General features: G+C 35.6%; 1 long non-coding RNA gene across 1 annotated transcript; it reads left to right on the top strand.

Annotated features, from left to right (window-relative positions):
• Positions 12,789-14,185, top strand: LOC110269948. The gene is made up of 3 exons (XR_002358820.1): positions 12,789-12,844; positions 12,902-13,035; positions 13,519-14,185. It is a non-coding gene; the product is annotated as an uncharacterized LOC110269948 (long non-coding RNA).

The raw sequence follows: 16,461 nt of genomic DNA, 5'->3' as shown, positions 1-16,461 counted from the left end.
CCATAATCCATAATATTAATCAATAAATAAAATGTTAGTAACAATATACACTACTAGAAAACTAGTTATTACAGACGGATATTTCCGACGGATTTTATCCCACGAAAATACAGACGGAATTTGCGAGGAATTTTTTGTCGGAAAACAAAAAAAAATGAATTAGCGTAAATTACAGACGGAAAAGAGAATCCGTCGATAATTCTGTTGGAAAAATTAATTTTTTTCGTGGAAAATGGTTACAGACAAAAATTTCGTCTGTAATTAAATGAACAAAAATGCTGCGTTTTATTAAATTATTACAGACAAAAAATCTGTCTGTAATTTAAATTTTCCGTCAGAAATATTGAGTTAACCTTAACTCAGATCCTACCTTCTCGAGCTCCATTCACACTCCACACAAGTGACGAGCTTCTTCCTCTCTCCGTCCATGCTCTCCATCGCACGAGCTTCTTTCACCGCCGCTGCTCTCTCTATCGCTCCGTCCACGATCTCATCACTGACCTCAGCAACGGCCATTTGCTGGTCATCCTCATCGACCGGTTTAGGAATCACTGCACTCATCCACCGGTTCAGGTATGGTTTTGTATCGCTTTCAATTTTTGAATTCTTCTCATTTGAAATCATAGTTCCCGTGTTGCTCATCATGGCTTCGAGTAGCATAATGTTCCCTTGCCAGTTCTTCATTTTCATGAGATCCATTCATCATGCTTCTCATTTGAAATTGGGAATCACAGGTACACAGAATAGGTTACTTCATCTCTTTTTCGGTCTCTATCTTTTAATTTTTCTCTAATTTAAATTTCCTAAACTAGTTAATACTAGTTTGTAATCATCAATTTTAGCTTCCTGCTATCATAAATTTGGAATATGGACTTTTGGAATATCTCAATTTGTTGGAGGGGTATCTTTGTTACCTACTACACTAATGCTTTTGGAATAAATAAATGAGAAAGATTTATCTAGGTTTTTCTCTCATTACTAAATGAAGTTATAGTTAGTTGATTCTTGAAGATGTTAAGCATTGATGATTTGAAACTTGAATCAACTAGTTATGCTAGTATTCCTTCCAACCACGACATTGATCTGTAGGTTACACTTGCATTATAGACTTAGGGCCAGTTTGGCTAAACTTCTTAAATAAGTTCTTTTGAAAAATGAGCTTAAAATATAAGGACTTTTATTAATAATAACTTTTAAATAAGTTATTTTGAGTTTGGATAGTTATTATAGAAGTCATTGTTTTAAAGTTGTGCATTAAATAAGAGTGATAAAATAGCTTTTGAAAATAGGAGAAGTCACATTTTTTAACTTCTTCAAAAGCTCTTAAATAACTTTTTGAAAAGTTAAAAGTTTATTTAAAAAATTGTACCAAACACATTAATGTAACTTTCTATAAGTCAAAAGTTGAAAAAAGTAGCTTTTTGGTGTTTTCCAAACGGACCCTTAATAGCTTTATGGTCTCGGTGAGTGTCAATACATAAAGCATGAGTTTGCCCTTTGCCAATTTACAAGAGGAATTTGTTTGTTGCTGAAACTGGTTTTATTGGCAGGTGATGTGTTACGTTCCAACCACATCCAGAGGAAAGAACTACTCGAAGCATTAATTAAGGGTAGAAAATTCTCTGATCTTCATAAGATATCCCAGGTTTGTTTCACTTCTTCTAAGCTTTGTATTAGAGCATTGGTATTTGCACACAATAAAAGTGAGGAACATATCAAAATAAAAGAATCATAAAGGAAGTGCGACTAATGAACAAGTACTTGATATATAAAATAAGTTAGCTTTGTATATATTTAATGTTATGAGTTAGTTTTACTGTGTCTTTTGGCATTTTAGCAGTTCAGATTCTCAAAATGCATAATTTTCTAATGTTACAACCTACACTGATAATATGGGGAGAGCAGGACCAATTATTCCCTCTGGAGTTAGCACACAGACTGAAAAGGTAACTTCTTGTTGTGTTCTGTACCCTACTTTACAATAATCAAGGAATACTTTTTATGGCAAATCTTTTTTCTTTCACACTTCAATAATGTATTGTGTCAATTTTCTTGTGTTCTGTACACTACTTGATGACGAAGTTGTTGCTCACTTGGGAGACTTTGGATTAGCTAGACTCGTTCATGGTGCCACAAGCCGTTCTAGCAGTGATCAAGCTACTTCTTCTACAATTAAGAGAACCGTTGGATATATTCCAGTAGGTAAGCTCATAACTGATAATATTTGTTATTTGCAGTGTAATAAAGCTCCATTGATAATATTAGTGTGTAATAATCAGTGTGTAATATCAGTGTGAAATACAGATCTATTTATTTGAGTGTCCTTCAAGTCATTCCATGATGAGAACATTGAAATTAGATAGTACTTTTCGTTTAGTTTGATAATACGATGAATTTGTTTATTTTTTGAAATATTATAAATATTCGAATACACATTAGATAAAAATTTGTATTAAATTTATATTTATTTTGTATAAAAACAAGTTTATTTTGCAATGGAAAAATCTAAAAAAAATTCTATTTTACCTTACTGACGGATTTACAGACGGATTTTCTGTCTGTATTCAGAGTGTGGGATGATTTTTCAAGATTCAAATTATAGACGAAAAATCTGTCAGAAAATCTGTTTTCAATTACTGACGGAAAATCCGTCAAAAAATCTGTCTGTAATTACCGACGGAAAATCCGTCAGAAAATCTGTCTGTAATTACTGACGGAAAATCTGTCGAAAAATCCGTCTCTAATTACCGACGGAAAATCCGTTGGAAAGTTTGACGTTTCAGTGAAATGGAGGGGAGAATTTACCGATGGAAAATCTGTCGGTAACTGGTAAAAATTCGTCGGTAATTTTTCGATAGAAAAAATCCGTCGGTAAATAGTTTCCGACGAGGCTTTTACAGATGGACAAAATCCGTCGGTAATTTCGTCAATAACCAAAAATCCATCTGTAATAAAGACTAAATCTGTCTGTAAATTTGTCTGTATTAAATAATTTTCTAGTTGTGATAATTTTAATCTACTATATTCTTAATACAAGTATGCTACACATACAAGCTTTTTTGGCTTACAAGTCTTACAAGTTGGCACAAGCCCAACAAAACACACGCGCATTACACTATCACATTCAAGAGTAAATATACGAACGTTACTCAACCACTTCTTGTTTCCAAAGTGCGCTACTCACCATTATGAACGACTCTTCTTCTTCTTCCTCGATGAAAACCACAACTGTCATTTTTCTTCGCATTTCTCCTCCTCCTCCTCTTTTTTCTTCTTCTTCTCCTCCTTCTTTGTGTTTCTCCTCCTTTTTCTTCGCATGTTTCATCTTCATCGTCGTGTTTCTTCTCCTTCTTTTGATTTTGCAACATTATGTATTTTTTCTTCTTTGTTTGATTTTTTCCTCCCAAAAAGAATTATAAGAATATGAAATAAGAAGATGAAGAAGAAGAAGCAGCAGAGATGAGGAGGAAGAAGAGGAAGATTTCTGAATTATGCAGAACTCATCAGAATAAAAATACACCCAAATATCTTCGTTTTACACCCAAATATCTTCGTTTTTACACCCAAATTTGCTGCAGATACAGAAATGAGTTATGTTACGTGTACACTAAAATCAGCCACCAAAATTAGCAAGGGCTGCAAAATACACCCAAAATACACCATAGAAGGGCTGCAAAATACACCAAAAAATACACCATATTAAAACAAGCATAAACTATAGAATGCAAATACAACTATAAAACCATCATAAAAAATAACAAAAACCATATTCATGAATCATAACTAAATAGAAACTAAAACAATTCAATTAAAAGAATAAGACAATTCACCCTCCGTCAGATGAAAAGTCATAAACTGTAAATACACCCAAATTTTTATAAAAATACACCCAAATATCCCTGATCTACATCCGAACGTCTGATATAAAATGGACAAGATTATATTAATTCTAATCAGAACTAGTACATTAGATTCAATTCAAACAAGGAAGAATTAACAGCAAATTTTATAGGCAAGGTTCACGCACTTGTTCATCTGACAATCTGAAGTTAAATTATCCATTATCTTCAAAAACGATTTCAGAGCTTGATGTCAAAAAACAATGGAAATCGAGAATAACGAAGAAAGAGAACAGAGAGAGAAAAGCACGTAAATGAAGAAGGAGAAAGAGAATGCAAGAAATTCGAAAAAGAAAACGGAATCCTTTCAAAATTTAAAAATATGTTAGAGGCGCATGAAACATATGTGCATAACATGCGCGTTTGAGCGTAATATCAATTAGAGGACTTGTAAGACTTGTATAGCAAAATCACTTGTATGTAGAGATTAATCCTTCTTAATATTTTAATATAATTAATGTAAACCCCGGTTAAATTAGTAGATAATTAGTCAATAAATTAGTTTTTGATAAGGAGGATTAGAAATGTGAATATTATATTAAATTAGGGTAGAACTCATCGAAACGAGAATTTTGACACTAATTTCGAAGAAAACGGTCCAAAATTGGACCGAAAGGACCGAACCAGTTGAACCGGACCCAATTCGGGTTGTCGGTTCAACCGGACCAGCCCTTTTAAGTGAACCCAAGCCCTTCGTCCCCTTCATTCCAACAGAAACGAAGCTTTCATCTTCCAGGGGAGGGAAGAACGAGAAATATCCCGTAACCCTCACATTACTTTCCAAATCCTGTAACTCCTCCGTTCGAGCTCCGATCGCCGCACCGTTTGCGACCACGCGTTCACCGCGTCGAGCTCTACATTTGTACCAGAACAATTTCATAGGTAACTTGCTATTTCACTTCAGCCTCTCATTTCCCCTAATTTTTGAGTTTTGAGAAGGGGTGTTAAATTTCTTTGATTTTTTATGTTTTAGGATCCAATTAGCTTGAGGAAAACATTCACTCTTGCTTATGTGAAGCTTGGGTAAGGTGAGGATACGATAATTCTATTTTATTTTCATTGAATTTGAGCTTTGAGTATTAAATTGGATATATATGTGTTATGAATGTGTATTAGGTTGTGAATAAATAATTGGAGCTTGAAATTGTGAATACTGGAATTTGAAGGAAGCGGATTAGTTGAGTTTTGAGGGGCTGTCTTGGTTTTGAACAAATATATGCTTTGGTCGTTACGTGAAAATCAGCCAAGGTATGGTTTAGGTTTCTTGCATTTAATATATAATGTTCTGTGAAAACTTAGGCTAGACAACCATAGGATAACTTGGAGTGCAAGTATATGTTTAATATTTAGTAATTTGTCGATGAATATATTTGGTTGAAGTTTATTGAATAATTAGTTATTAATTTTGGATGGTGAATGTTGTTATGTTAATTTGGAAAGGATTATAGTTGAATGTTATTATTGATGAACATGGTTGGTTTGGTGCTTGTTGATTAACTAATGATTTGGTGAATTATTGATTTGAGGTATAACTATTGTGGAGGTTGTTGTGATAATGAGGTATTTTGTGTTAAAAACCTAGGATTTGTGAACTATGATTCTTAGTTGAATTTTGGGTTGTTGGATTTGAATAAATTGTTTATCTGAGGTAGATTTATTGTGGTGATTGTTATGATGATGAGGAAGGGTATGTTGAATTGAAAAGAAAGCAGGTTTGGACCCGAAAAGGGTGGCAAAATCCGAGTTTTAGAGGAGATGCTGCCGAAATTTTATAAAAATTAGAGATTTTGTTTATATGATTATTTAAAAAGATTTAGACTCAAATGTTATATGGTTTGATTTAGAGTTATTAAGAAAATGAGCATGTTTTAAGTTTGATTTATTTAGAAAAGAATGAATTGTGTTTTGAATTGGAACTATTGATGGACGGAATGGGGGGTGTGATAATGAAGGATAAAAATTGAATATGATTGACGTATAATAATGAATGAGATGCGATTGAGAAAGATGTGGATGTTGATGAATTATAATTGAATTATTTATATGGCTTATGAATTTGAATAATCTGAGATACGAGATTTCCTGTATTAAGTGCCGTGGCTTGCCACCACGTGTACCAGGTTGAAAACTCGATACTCTGTTGACCCTACGATGTAAGTGTGACCGGGCACTATATAAATTTCCGGGAATGTTACCCCCATTGAGCAATATTGATTATTTGAGAAAAATCTATGCATAGACTCTTGGGGATGCACGTCGGGGGACAGTCTAAGGACAATTCAGACTTGACGGGTTGGCTGGATAACCGACAGATGAGCCTCATCAGCCATAGGACAGATATGCATCATATGCATATTACTTGAATTACTTGCTTGTGCTTTAATTGGGTGTGCCTATCTGTATTTGCCATGCTAAATGTGTATTTGTTACCTGCAGTAGTTGTAACCTTCTTGTGTTTGCCTTTATCTCTCTATTTGTCTATGAAAATGCATGATGGAGTTGGAGGTATGAAGGAATGGCAGTATGAGATTTAGGTTTAAGGTTAAGTTAAGTCAGGTTTACATATTCTTAGAAAACCCACCTTTTATGGCTTCTATTTAATACTTTAAGCTCTATAATCTGAGTGTCGGCGTTCTAAGATTGCCTCTGGCATTCCCAGGACCTTATATATTATGTGTGTGGCACCTTTACCATACTGAGAACCTCCGGTTCTCATTCCATACTATGTTGTTGTTTTTCAGATGCAGGTCGAGAGGCATCTCGTTAGGCATCTGGACTCTTGAAGCGGAGTGGTTACAGGATTATTTTGTTATGCTATGATGTATATATATATGTACTTGGTTTTCTCTCCGCATAACTTGTTATTTTGATCCTCTTAGAGGTTTATGGAGAGGTATGATTGTGTATATGTACTTTTGGGTTTTGGATATATATGTATATATATGTAAATATTCTCCGGCCAGTCTTGACTTCGCAGGCTGAGTCAGGAGCTTGTTATTTTGTATCTTTGGCACTCTATTCCTACTTCTGTCATCTTATGTTTAGTAGATATGGTTTTCTTAGTACGCAAGTCAACTCGTTCCTTGAGCGTTGCGCTTTTATTTTGCGATTTTTATTCCCTCTATTCTTCAAGGTTCCTAGCATATTATAATTCTTCTGCTATTATATGTACTCATTTTATTTTAGAGGTCGTAATACCACATCACCTCTGTTTTACGACTTAAGCGTAAAGCTTTGTCATTAGTTATTTATCATTATTTTTAAGTTAATAATAATTGGTAACAATTTATATTAGAATTATTTTTGTCATTATTTTGATCTCTATTTTTTGAAATTAAATAATTATCATAACTAATGGCAAAAATTAGTTAATTTGTCATAAATAATTTAGTTTAATAAATTATGCTAAGTGCCATTCTAGTAAGACATTTATGGGGAGAAAATAAGTTTAATTAATTTAATTTATGTATGTTTTACGACATAATTAAAATACAACCCATAACTTTATATTTTGTAATTAACCAATATTTTTTAAATCTTTTGGTTGAATTTTTTTTATTGTTATTGACAAATTTTTCTATAATTTTTTTTTTGCCATTAGTTTTAAAAAAAATTAGAAACGTTGATACTCACTGAAAATAGGACAAGAAATTTGCTAATTTCTCAGACTGAAACTCAGTCCTTGATCAAAGAGTGTTGAGGCACATATATCTATAAAATAAAATAGATCAAAAGTTCAAAACAACCAATTAAATCATCAAAGACACATAGAATGATAGAAACTCAATAGAAAGAAAATTAGCTCCATTCCCTCTATTTCATGTTCATGAGTGCATAATCAACCAAAAAAAAAATGAAGTCTTAAGCCAAACCACAAGAGGGATAAGAAATGGAAAAATAGTAAGCATATTAGTTAGTCATTTAGTGCATGCTTGTAAATTATTTTTTTGTTTTAAGGAAATAGTTTTTTATTATTAAAAAAACAGTTAACACAAAATAAAAGTATACATATAACAAAAAAAATTGAGATAAAAAAATAAGAACCATGAAAGGATGATTCTTATATTTTTGTTATACTATCTTTTTATATATAATAGGAGAGTAATACATGGTTCATTACTTGACAAGTGTCCAGTCTCCATAATCAACATGTGGCACAATAAAAGAATAGGGGCATCAAAGTAAATAAACATTGTTTAAATGTCAAATTTAAAACTGTAGTGTGTACATATAAATAAAATGACAAAACCTTAAACTGAACATTTGTTAGCAGCCATTATATTTCAAAATTCAAAATACATTCTCCTTCCTCATCAGATATCTCTCCATCTGTCTCTCCGCTTGCCAGTACCGAAGCTCTTCACCGTCACCGGAACAAACACAGAAACTTTGCTCGTGATGCAAACAGAGGAACCGTTGGTAGAGACTTTTCATCTGTTCGCAAAAATCGAAGCTCGATCCCTTCGAAGTTACTCAGCATAGATGGCTGTCATTGGCAGTGTTGCAGAAGTAATTTATTTTTTTTAAGAGTTAGAATAGTTACACTGTTAGAGAATCATTAGAATCAATTTAGATCAATTAGCATCGTCTATATTTATATAGCATATCTGTACATTAATTGTATGATTCTATGTCTTTATTACTTTGATTCATTTAGCACCTATAAATACCCCTTGTATATTGTACCTCATATACAACTCAATAATACACTTTTCATATTATTCTCTCAGTCTCTTGTTTCTATCATGGTATCAAGAGCTTAGGTCTTTTTTTTTTTCGATGAATATTAGTTCATAGCCCCTTTGTTTTTTTCTTGTCGGCAGTGTTCTTTGGCCTCATTTTTCGTTCTCTTTTTGACGCTTTGGTTCGTCACCTCCGGCATCATCGTGTTCGTCTTGTCGCCGTGATTCCAACGCAACCAGAACCGTCGCCATCCGCCTCCGGACGCGCCTCCACGCGCCGCCGAAAGACGCTGCCACGACCAGGTTGATCTTCCTTCCAGCTTCCACCCGTGCCTCTTTGCTCGCAATTTTCGAGCTGTTTCTGACGCTTTGGTTCGTCACCTCCGGCATCATCGTGTTCTTCTCTCCGTCAGCTTTCCAACGCCGCCAAGATCGCCTCCAGAGACCGCCGCACGCGCCCCCACGCGCCTCCAGAACGTTGCTGCCCACCACCATTCTTTTCTCATCCAGAGGCTTCAGCAGCCGTTGGATCTTCGTGCAGATCGGACGTTCCTGGAGCGTCCACGTGTCACAACGAAGCTGGTTGGGCAACCCTGACCCGCGACGACCCGACCCGACCCACCATTCGACCCTCGTGCCACCTGTCGCCAGCATGCCTCCTTCCGCGTATCAGGTGCTGCCACGTGTCGTCACTCTCTGACGTGGCACTGACGCACCGCTGACGTGGCGCTGACGTGGCTGCCAAGTGGACCCTCCCTAAGGTTTTTTGGTGAGCTCTTTTCGATTCCGCGCTCTGTTTTCTCGTTTTCTGCCCCGAATTTGCAGTTTTCTTCTTCCTTTTGCTATTTCTTCTATTACTATGGAAAAACCGGATGTCTTTCAGCCTATCCCTGTTATTCTTAATGGCTCCAACTATGCACATTGGGTTGAAGCCATGCGAGGATTTCTTAAAGGGAGAAAATTATGGCGATATGTGACTGGTGATATTGCTTGTCCTGTTAAGCCAATCTTATCTCTGTCGGTCAGCTTGTTGAACTTGGTTTTGATGTCATTTTTTCAAATTCTGGATGTCGTGTGCAGGATCGTCGGACAGGAAAGATCATCGGGACTGGATGTAAGGTTGGACGCTTATTTGAGCTCGAGAACCTTCATGTTCCCTCTACAAATCTCTGTGCTGCTTCCTCTCCATCTACTCTTTACTTGTGGCACCGTCGTCTTGCCCATAGCTCCTTAGGCAAATTACGTCCTCTTATATCTACGGGTGTTTTAGGTCAAGTTCAAAATGAGTCTTTAGATTGCATTTCTTGTCGCACTGCAAAACAACCTGCCTTATCCTTTAATAATAATTCCTCTATTGCATGCTCTCCTTTTGATCTTATTCATTCTGATGTTTGGGGACCCGCTCCCACCGCTTCTATGGGAGGGGCTCGATATTTTGTCCTCTTTATTGATGATTATTCCCGTTTTACTTGGGTCTATTTGATGACTAATCGTTGTGAGTTGCCTCAGATTTATATTAACTTTGCCACTATGGTTCGAACTCAGTTTTCAAAGGTCATTAAAATTTTCAGACGTGATAATGCTATGGAATATCGTGACTCCAAACTTTTAAATTTTCTCGCTGAACAGGGTACTTTGTCCGAGTTTTCTTGTCCTGGTACCTCTCAACAAAATGGCAGAGCTGAGCGTAAACACCGTCATATTCTTGACTCTGTCCGTGCGATGCTTATTTCCTCTTCCTGTCCTGAGCGTGCTTGGGGTGAAGCTGTCCTCACTGCTGTTCATGCTATCAATAGACTCCCTTCTTCTGTTCTTGGTAACACTACTCCCTTTGAGCGTCTTTATCGTACTTCTCCCGATTACAGTTCTCTCCGGGTTTTTGGTTGTGTCTGTTTTGTCCTTCTTCAGCCTCATGAACATAATAAGCTTGAACCTCGGGCTCGCATGTGTTGTTTTCTTGGGTATGCATCTGAACATAAGGGTTATCGTTTTTGGGATCCTATCTCTCGCCGTATTCATATATCTCGTCATGTTGTCTTCTGGGAGCATCACATGTTCTCTAGTTTTTCCTCCTTTGAGTCCATTCCTTCTACTGCATCACCGTTTTTTACTAACCCAAATGTTGATCTCTTTCCTAGTGATGATACTACAGGGCCTACCCCAAGTCCACCCTTCGAGGCTCCTGATCCTCCACCTTCTCCATCTCCCGATGATTCCAGTCCGGACGGCGATCCCGCTCCTAGCGTCATGCCTCCTCATCCCACTCGTTCTTCTAGGGTAAGGAATCCCCCTCCTCATCTTCTTGATTATCATTGCTTTTCTACTATTCTTCATCAACATGAACCTAAGTCATTCAGAGAAGCCTCCACAAATCCAAATTGGCAACAAGCAATGCAGGAAGAAATACAGGCACTTGAAAAAGCACACACTTGGGATTTGGTTGATCCTCCTTCTGATCAGGAAGTTGTGGGCAGTAGATGGGTATACAAGATCAAAACTCGCTCTGATGGCTCTATTGACCGTTATAAGGCACGATTGGTTGCTCAAGGTTGTACGCAAGAGTATGGTATTGATTATAAAGAGACTTTTGCTCCTGTTGCTCGCCTTACGTCTGTTAGAGCTCTCCTTGCCATTGCTGCGGTTAAAAGATGGTCTCTCAGTCAGATGGATGTGAAGAATGCATTTCTTAATGGGGATTTGAAACAGAGAGTCTATATGAAACCACCTCCAGGATATCCTTGTCCTTCCAGTAAGGTTTGTCTCCTTCGCAAGGCACTTTATGGACTTAAGCAAGATCCTCGTGAATGGTTTGACAAGTTCAGCACTACCATATGCAGTCTTGGTTTTATTTCTAGTCCTCATGAGAATGCGCTTTTCATTCATAAAAGCGACCGTGGAGTTGTTCTTCTACTTTTGTATGTTGATGACATGATCATTACTGGAGATGATGTTGATGGTATCTCTGATCTCAAGACCTCACTTCACCGTACCTTTGAGATGAAGGATCTTGGTTCTCTCAGCTATTTTCTTGATCTCGAGGTCATCTCCACAGATGATGGCATTTATCTCTCTCAGGCTAAGTATGCTTCAGATCTCCTTGCTCGCGCTGGGATCACAGATAGTCGCACTGAGTCTACTCCTCTTGAGCCTAATGTTCGATTTACCCCTATGGATGGCACTGTTTTGGATAATCCGACACTTTATCGCCAGTTAGTTGGCGGTCTCGTCTACTTGACTGTCACCCGACCAGACATTGCCTATCCAGTTCATGTCTTCAGCCAGTTCTTGTCTGCTCCTCGTACTACTCACTATGCGGCAGTTCTTCGCATTCTTCGGTATGTCAAAGGCACTCTTTTTCATGGCCTTTATTTTTCTGCCCATTCCTCTTTGACCCTTCAGGCATACTCTGATGCTGATTGGGCTGGTGATCCCACTGATCGTCGTTCTACTACTGGTTATTGTTTGTTTCTTGGCGACGCTCTCATCTCTTGGCGTGCTAAGAAGCAAACGTTCACTGCTCGCTCAAGCACAGAAGCTGAGTACCGTGCTCTTGCTGACACCACTGCTGAGGTTATCTCGGTTCGTTGGCTTCTCGAAGATCTGGGTGCTCCTCAGTCTTCCCCTACTGATATTTTTTGTGATAGCCGCAGTGCTATTCAGATTGCCCATAATGATGTGTTTCATGAACGCACCAAACACATTGAGATTGATTGTCATTTTGTTCGGCAACGAATCCTTATTGATGCTGTTCGTCTCATTGCTGTTGGGACACTGGATCAGACTGCTGATATCTTCACGAAAGCTCATCACCCAACTCGCTTTCAAATTTTGTTATCCAAACTCAAGTTGGTATCCTTAGCTCCTACTTGAGTTTGAGGGGGGATGTTAGAGAATCATTAGAATCAATTTAGATCAATTAGCATCGTCTATATTTATATAGCATATCTGTACATTAATTGTAGGATTCTATGTCTTTATTACTTTGATTCATTTAGCACCTATAAATACCCCTTGTATATTGTACCTCATATACAACTCAATAATATACTTTTCATATTATTCTCTCAGTCTCTTGTTTCTATCATACACAAATCTTTATATTTATGCAAAATCAATGAAATTGAAAAAGTATTTCTTTGGCACGGTTAATAAACTCAGAATGGATCTCCATGCAATGTTTAGATATGGCGTCGAAGTGCATCTTGAAGGAGCTCAAAGATTTGCAGAAGAACCCTCCTATGACCGGTGAAAAAGTTCAAGAAGGTAATATTTGATTGGTAGATTTGGGGTTTAGATTTGATATGGTGTTGCTACTGTCAGTGAAGAGGCAATAGCTCGGCAGCAAGATAGTGATGCTGGAAAGCTAATCGGAGGATATTCACTGTCCGAGAAAAAAAGAGAAGAATGGTGGTAGAGATCTTGCCGTTGAAGGTGCTATCGACTGTGAGGCAGAGGTAATTTTTTATTTATTTCAAAACAAAAATACTTTATGTATTTATTTTTCTAATCTCCTACTATTTTGGCTGAAGGTTGGGGTTGGGTTCACAGAGCAGGGAATGAAGTTTGATAGTCGATGACGATTCGTATGAGGCCGTGATAGGCAGCTTCAAGTTTGGTTAAATTTTGCTTTTTGGATTGGTATTTGATGTGAATTGGTTTTATGTTTTGGTGGATGGTTTGGTTTGAATCATATATGTGTTTTGTGGATGTGGTAGATTTTAGATTCACGGTTATTTTTTGTTGCTGTTTGATTGGAAAAATAACAAAATGACGTTAGTGTTTAACTTAATAGTGTGTTCACAGTTAAGTTTAAATGATGATAAAAAAAAAGTGAAATCAGCTCATATGATTTATTGATTTTCTAGCTTCTGAAGTTTAGGGTTTTATGGTTTAATTAAATTGTTAATTCTAAGTCTAAATCTTTGTGATTATTTTAGTGATTAAAAGAAAATCACAAGCAAAAGAAGAAGAAATAGTCTTGCAGCAAAGGAGAAATAAGTTATTATTGCACTAATTATTCAATGATATCCATAATTCATGTGATTTCTTTTAGACAAATTTTCAAAGTTTACACAGTATATCCATTACTTTTTTTAAATTTTGTTTATATATTACTTATTTGATTGGTAAGGAAAAAGTTCCATATTTTTTAGAATAACATAAAAGGGAAGGGTTGGGTTGAAAGTTACCAAATATTAACATAGAACTTTTCTGTATCCTTTGAGCTAGATTCTAAATGCAGATGAAGTGAAAATCCTATTTTGTAGAGGTTTTGGGTATAGAATGCCATGTATTGAAAAAGTTTGTTAGTCATATTAGTCTTTTTTTTGTATTATTTTCTGTATTTTTTTGTGGTTACTTATTTGATGTTAAGTGTTTTGCATCTAAATTTGTTCTTTTTGAAATCACTAAACATAAATATTTTTATGCTTTTTTTTACTGCCATAAAGAATATGAAGATTTAAACCTTGTAGATCTTCAATTGAGTAGTATTGTCAGAAAAATATTGTAACATACTGTGAGGCATTATTTTTTTTTTGTTAATTTGCATTTCTAATTCTTTTTTAAAATAAAATATGTAGCTTATTAAAACAGAAACTTAGTATTAAAAAGAGAAGTTGAGATATTTTTTAAAAGTATGATATTTTTCAAAATATAAAAGTTAGACACCAAATAAGAGAATTTCCCTTTATAGGGTTACATGTAGGTATACATAGTGATAATGGTATTTTGTTTACTACAGGATTTATGAATTTTATTTATCTTGAATTTGTTTCGATCACCGTGCATATATATTATCATGAATAAACATGTGTTAATGTAGTCACATTTTGAATTGTAAATGAAATAGAAGTCATTGGCAGCTCTTCATTTTACTATTATGATAAAAGTTGGGTGGAATGAATACATTTTTTATTAATGGGATGTTCTCCTTCCATATTGTTACTTCATTATGAAGATGCTAAGGCTAACAAAATAACTATTTTTGTTATTTTAAAAGTGAGCCAAAATTTATATATGTCTTCTTATGAGAAAAATTAATGTTGATTCAAGTTGCATTTGCAAAAGAACACTGAAAGATCCAAATTTAAGGATGAATCATAAGGTGCATAAGATGTCATCATAATTGGATTAAGCTATGAACATTTTTGCATTTTGCAATAATTGTGGTGATAGAAAATTCTGGTGTTTAATACCTTTTTTCTTTTCTAATAATGAATTTTACTTTAGATCTGTTGTAAAATAAAAGATATATAAAATAAAGATGTATAAATAGAAGACTCTAATATTAAAATAATTAGCTCAATAATAATTTATATATATATAATAATATTATATGTTGTAATGTATATATATATATATACAAAGATAGAAAGGAGTATAAAAAGTAAAGAGAGATAGAATTACATAAATATATATATAAAGATAGAAATGAGTATAAAAAGTAAAGAAAGATAGAATAGCATTTGCTTTATTATTGCTATGTGTATAAAGGGAGAGAGAATAATATTCAGTTGTTGTTGTTGTTATATAAACTGAAGCGGGGCTTCACCTATTTATACAGGTGATAGGCCTTAATTTTCAACCTTGATTAACTACTAATATGCTTTGAAAAGCAATTCCTTCAGTTTAGGAAAAGTTAGCCGCCCAATCTCATAAATGGGCATTTAATTTGTTGTTATCATAACACTCCCCCTTGAATGCCTATTTAGGATTATTGCCTCGTTAAAACCTTACTAAAGAAAAACCTAGTGGGAAAAAACCTTAGTGAAGGAAAAAAAGTACAATATCCTTTAATGATGGAGATGCCTCGTTAAAAACCTTGTCAAGAAAAACCCAATGGAAAAAAAAAAACTTGACCAAGGAAAAAAGAGTACAGTCTCCCCCTCTTGCTGACATTATTTAATGTCTCGAAATCGGCGCATCCCAATCTCATGTACCAGTCTTTCAAAGGAGGATTTTGGGAGTGACTTTGTGAATAAATCTGCCAGATTGTCACTTGAACGGATCTGTTGGACATCAATTGTCCCTTGATTTTGAAAGTCATGAGTGAAGAAGAATTTGAGAGAAATATGCTTTGTTCTATCACCTTTGATGTATCCACCCTTAAGTTGAGCAATGCATGCTGTATTATCTTCAAACAGGACAGTTGGAGCTATCATATGATCAATCAGTCCACATGATGTTAGAATATATTGGATCAAACTCCTGAGCCAAAAACACTCGCGACTAGCTTCATGTATCGCAAGTATTTCAGCATGATTAGAGGAGGTTGCAGCAATCGCCTGTTTCGTGGACCTCCATGATATAGCTATTCCACCATATGTAAACAGATATCCTGTTTAAGATCTCCCTTTATGTGGATCAGACAAGTATCCGGCATCTGCATAGCCAACTAGTTGTGACTTGGATCCATAGGGATAAAACAATCCCATATCAACCGTTCCATGAAGATATCAAAAAATTTGTTTGATTCCACTCCAATGTCTTCTGGTTGGAGAGGAACTATACCTTGCTAGTAAATTCACCGCGAATGATATGTCAAGTCGCGTATTATTAGCAAGATACATTAGTGCTCTAATGGCACTAAGATATGGTACTTCAGGACCAAGGATATCTTCATTTTCTTCTTTAGGACGGAATTGATCCTTTTTCACATCCAAAGATCTTACGATCATTGGGGTACTTAATGGATGTGACTTATCCATATAAAATCTTTTCAATATCTTTTCTGTGTATGTTGTTTGATGAATAAAGATCCCTCCTTTTATATGCTCGATCTGCAGGCCGAGACAAAACTTGGTCTTTCCAAGATTTTTCATCTCAAACTCTTCTTTTAGAGTTTTTATAATTGTTGGAATCTCTTCAGGAGTCCCAAT

This window comes from Arachis ipaensis, chromosome B01, assembly GCF_000816755.2.
Source record: "Arachis ipaensis cultivar K30076 chromosome B01, Araip1.1, whole genome shotgun sequence".
In the NCBI taxonomy this organism is placed as follows: Eukaryota; Viridiplantae; Streptophyta; class Magnoliopsida; order Fabales; family Fabaceae; genus Arachis; species Arachis ipaensis.
Note: the sequence above shows the minus strand (reverse complement) of the source record. Positions and strands in the feature narration are given on the sequence as shown.